Source organism: Marmota monax, unplaced genomic scaffold, assembly GCF_021218885.2.
Source record: "Marmota monax isolate L192 unplaced genomic scaffold, Marmota_monax_Labrador192_F-V1.1 WCK01_AAM20220418_F8-fsc00366, whole genome shotgun sequence".
In the NCBI taxonomy this organism is placed as follows: Eukaryota; Metazoa; Chordata; class Mammalia; order Rodentia; family Sciuridae; genus Marmota; species Marmota monax.
Window position 1 is genome coordinate 434,592 of NW_026693123.1, and position 5,543 is coordinate 440,134.

Here is a 5,543-nt window from a genome sequence, read left to right on the forward strand (position 1 = left end):
GTTAATGCTTCTGAGATGCTTTCTGATTCCTAGGATGACCCTCTGCATCTTGCTTGATGAGGCCCAGTCTCTGGACAAACACCAGTGGCAGATGGGTTTCTGCTGTACCGTGTGTAGTTCATAATTGCAGAGATTTTAGACTACAAGGGTGTGACCTTAGAGAAGGTAGGGGTATAGTGGTTTCAAACTTAATTTTCACATTAGAGCCTTTTGTTCAAAAGGAATATGGTATGGGAAGCAGAAGTGGGCATGTGAAGTGGAAGTTGCCATGGAGAGGGTTTAAGAACTAATACTTTCTTGGGCATATCCCTCACCCCTCACAAAGACTCCAAGACAGGAAGGAGTCTCTCAGAACAAGTGGTGTGGTACAACTACTTCATTTTATACACAAGGAAACAAGGCCTAGAACCTGGATGGCCTTCCCCAAAAGCATGCAGCAGAAGTGTGGTGCAGCCTGGGGTATTTCTTCTAGAGGCTTCTCCCTGAAGTTATTCCCCACTCAACCATTCTGCTTTTACCATGACTTGGTTTATCTTTGTTGTTGCCAATCATGGTGGGTTGCTTCCCAAGATCTCCTGCGAAAAGTTTTGCTGTTACTCCTTTCTAGAGTTGTTTTGCTGGAGGGAAAGAGCCCCAGCCTAGGAGTCTGCTGCCCTAGTTCTTATTCCTGAATCGGCCTGACTAGCTTTGTCATGATGGGGAGGCTCATTTATTTCACTGGGCTATAAATCTAATCTGGAAAATGGAAATCCTCACATCTGGAATGTGAATAGTATTAACTTCCTGATAAGCCTGACATAACAAATGACCATAAACATGGTCCTCAGCCAACAGAAATTTATTATCTCACAGTTCTAGAGAATAGAGAGCTGAATTGAGATTCTTTGGGCTGAAATCAAGGTATGGGCACATTTCCTTAAAGAAGAATCTGTCCTTGCTTCTCTCGCTATGGCTGTATCACTTCCATCTCTGTTTCCATGGTCACACTACCTTCAGCTCTTCTATATGTGCTGAATTTCCCAATGCCTCCTTCTTCTGTGGACACTTGTAATAGTATTTATGGCCCAGATGGTAATCCAGGAAAATCTCCCAACTTAATATCCCTAACTTAATCATACCTGCAAAGTCTTTGCCATACAAGGTAATATTTACAGGTCCCAGAGATAAGGACTGCTCTCTTTGGGTGTCATTATTCATCCCATCACCCTAGTCAAGCTCAGGAGCCTGTTATGGCACTCAAGGGACAAAATATATGTGAAAATACTTTCTTAATGACAAAGTGCTAGCACAGTTGTTGAGGCATTTTTATTATAATAATTATATTGTCTATCTCAACTACAGAATGTATATTAATATAGCATAGCAGATAGATGTTGGCCTTAATAAAATTAAGTAGGATCTTATGTGAGAAAAATTAGAGATGCTTATTCATTCTCCAAATTTGATTGAGCACCTACTGTGTACTAGGGTTCTTTTCAACTGTCGAATTCCATTAGTAAATAAAGACCTCTGACTTCCTGTGATTTATGTTCCATTCTAGTAGTAGGAAGACATAATAAGTAAGAGAAATAATAATAACAAATGTGTAAAATTCATAAGTTAGAAATTTGGATAATGATTGCTGTGGAGAAAGCAGGATGGGAATGACAAGGTTTGGGATGGGTGGGCAGTTCTTAAGATATTTGAGCTACCTGAAGGAGTATGGGGTGTATGCCTTGAAGGGGTCTGAAAGGAGTGTGGTTTAGGTTGACAACAGTTGTGAGAGGCTGTTGTGGACATTTGGGTAAACTATTAAAGAAATGGAATTGTCAATGCTTAATTAAATTTTTTTCTAATACATTTCCACTATTTGTCTGCCTCGGGAACTATGATTTCAAAAGTCTCTAGAAGTCAGAAATAGCATCAGTAAGACAGGCCTGAAGTGGACTGGAAGCAATGGCAATGGCAGAGAGGGGTACATCCTGCAGAACAGACCCCAGAAAGCTGTAGGTGTTGGTATTATGAAGGATGGAGACCCAGTGTGGCTGGGTTTGTCAGCTTTCCAGAAGAGAATCTGGACATCCAGAATTGTCAAATACAATTTCCCAATTTTAATATGCCAACAGCAATTCATTTGTTAAAATGGTGACAAAACTAAACACATCTGTGACCTAGATTTGGCTGACAGACCATCACTTTTCAGTGTTTGTTTTCCATATCTCAGCATGTCTGCCCAGCTGCTATGATTTAAAATGTGTCCCCCAAATTTCATGTTCTGGGAATTTGGTGTCCAATGCAGCAATGTTGAGAGATATGAACTGGGAGATGATTGGGTCATGAGGGCTCTTCATTCATGGAGTAACAGATTAATAGGTCATTGACTTTCAGTACTTTTTTGTGTGTGTGTGTGTGTGTGTGTGGTGCTAGGAATCAAACCCAGGTCCTCATTCTTGTTGGGCTAGAGCTCTACCACTGAGTCACATCCCCAGCCCCTAATAAGTTATTGAGAGAGTGGCTTTATTACAGAAGTGAGATCTCTCTGGAATCCTTGTTCTGCCTCACCTTGTGATGCCATCTGTACACACTGATGCAGCAAAGAGGCCCTCACCAGAAGCAGAGTAGGTGCCAGCACCATGCTTTTCTCACCCTCCAGGACTGCAAAAAAGGGTTTTTTAAAAATATATTTTTTAGTTGTAGATGGACATAACTTTATTTATTTTTATGTGGTGCTGAGGATCGAACCCAGTGCCTCACACATGCTAGGCAAGCATTCTATCACTGAGCTACAAACCCAGCCTAATTTTTTTTAAAATAAATTACCCAGTATTGGGCATCTTGTTAGAGCAACAGAAAATGGACTAAGGCACCAGAGTCAGCCTGGGGAGTGCAGAGTAAGTGATACAGGATCACCTTCAATGAGGGTTTGTGTTGTCCTCTCATGAAGTTTTCTGTGGTGTTAGCCCCATACTGACCACTCTTTTCTCTCAAGTCCTTTTTTACTTAGGCTCAGCATTCAGTGTAGTCCTGGTCAGCTCTCATCATTTTTGTGCGTTTTGCTTTAAATCATAGCATATTGTGAGAATCTAAAGGAAAGGAATATTTTAAACCTTTTTTGGAGGTTTTTCATATTGTTTGATGGAGTGAACATATAAGAAATTGTTATGAAAATTCTAAAGCACTCCATAAATGTCAGTTGTGGTTTTCATTGTGGTTGCCAATAGATATCTTGCTATTATTGCCAGCATAAATAGTGGCTTAAACCTAGAGAACCATTATAATCACATTTTGGTGCTTTCTTGTATTAGCAGAAAGATGAAGAGAATAGAAATGGCAAGTTATATCCTCTTTTTGAATCACTGCACTGTGCCAGTTGTTATTGCTGTGCATTGTGGCTGAAGTTACCCCCACTCGCAATGTCTAGGAAGATAATGCATCCCGGTTCATTGAAGTTAGGCATGACTAACCCTTGCTTTGACCAATGAAATATCAGTGGAAGTAACATGTATCATTTCCCAGATTTGAGGGATTTAATTATGGTGTACAGTTCTCCAATCTCTGCCTCTGCTTTAGCAAGTGTGGAAATATTTATTGCTATGGAGGGGTAATGCTGACCCATCCCATAGAGGACAGCTGCCTTGAAGAGTGATCCTGACCTCTAAGAGATATTTCATGTCACCAAGATCTGTGGGCTATTTGTTTCTATAAATTAACATATCCCACATTGACTGATAAAAAACACTTATATGCATGTCCCACATACTATGGAAAAAGCTCAGGCTTTCTGGAATTAGATTGAATTTCTTATACAGGCCCTACTATTTTATTATTGTTAGTCAAGTGATGTCCCAGACTCTGTTTCCTTGTTTACCAGATGGAAAAATATTGATGAGGATCAACTAATTTAGAATAAAACTGTGCAAGTTATGCATGTTAAAGCACTTTGAGGCTAGTGGGAGACGGTCGGCGGAGGCTTATCCCGGGTCAGTGAGGGGCTGAACCCCGCTGACTTGCCAGCTGTCTGTGCTGTCTCTGTTGGATTCCACATCTGCTCGCTGAAGACGCGGAACAAGGGTGCGGAGTCTTTTCCTTTGGGTGCTTAATACCCGGCCGGCAAAGGTCCTAATCTCCACAGCCGACCACTGCGAGGGATTGAGAGCGCAATATTCTTTTAGAAATGAATTGCACAATTGAGAAGGCACTTGCTGATCGAGAGATCATGACGATGCAGCAGAATCTCTGATTGAGCAAACCACAGCTCTCAACAAGCGAGTAGAGGCAATGAAGCAGTATCAGGAAGAAATTCAAGAACTTAATGAAGTCGCAAGACATCGGCGACGGTCCACATTAGTTATGGGAATCCAGCAAGTAAACACACAAATCAGAGAATTGCATCAAGAGAACAAAGAATTAACGTACATCCCTGGAAAAACATCAGTCTGCATTGAAACTTATAATGAGCAAGTATCGAGAACAAATGTTTAGATTGCTCATGGCTAGCAAAAAGGATGATCCAGGTATAATAATGAAGTTAAAGGAACAGCATTCCAAGGAGTTACAAGCACGTGTTGACCAGATAACTGAAATGGCAGCAGTGATGAGGAAAGCCATTGAAATTGACCAGCAACAGGGTTGCAAGGAGCAGGAACGAATATTTCAACTTGAACAAGAAAACAAGGGCCTGAGAGAGATCCTTCAAATAACTTGAACCTAAGGAAGGATGATGCATCAGAAAGCACATCTGTGTCAGCATTAGTAACCAACAGTGACCTGAGTCTGAGGAAGAGCTGAAAGGGTTCCAAGTCTGGGAACTTTGTATATGACTCTAAACTGTCACAAAGACTGGCCTATAAATGAATGAATGAAGAGAAAACTCAAATTCAATCAATCCTTTTTTTTTCCCTCTATAGTTTGTACAGTGCACTAGCTAAGTGATAGCAAAAAAAAAAAAAAAAAAAAAAGTATGGTTGGTCATAAACTTTTTTCCAAAACAATTGAAATAGAAACTGAGCCATTGTTAATTGGTGAACAAATGAAGGGTTTTCACAGTGATGGCTGAAAATATCAAGAGCTTTCAGCAGTGCTATTGGTTTTCTGAATGATATACTTAGATACACTTGACTTTTCCCAGTAAATGTTTGGGAATTTACAGAATTATCCTAATTTACGATATTTTGCATGGTTTTGTGAATGGAAGATCCTTATACTCAATTTAATCCTTCCTGTTTGGTGTCAGAGTTAACAAATAGCTTATGTACCATAAGACTTCAGCTTTAGTGATTGCCTGTCTCCTTTCCCATTAATTTAATTTTTTTTTTCTCAAAGAAAATTAAGGTTTAAAGGTTGCAGTAATGTTTTACATGTACCACAAATAAAAGAGGAAATTTAATTATAGCTAATTTACCACATAAATGATACTTAGCTAACAATTGTCCATAACTTGTAAAGAATATGAAATATTTCAGGAATGAAAGAGAAGGAACATTACTTTCTAAGAAAGAAGATCTTATAAATAGACATATGTAGTAGGTTAAGCTACTCCTCTGGAAGAATAAGTTTTAGTTTTA

At 39.6% G+C, this 5,543-nt stretch overlaps 1 pseudogene; it reads left to right on the plus strand.

Moving 5' to 3' along the window:
• The first annotated feature begins 4,153 nt into the window (after window positions 1-4,153).
• On the plus strand, window positions 4,154-4,838 carry LOC124099786 (FGFR1 oncogene partner 2 homolog; annotated as a pseudogene).
• The last annotated feature ends 705 nt before the right edge of the window (window positions 4,839-5,543 follow it).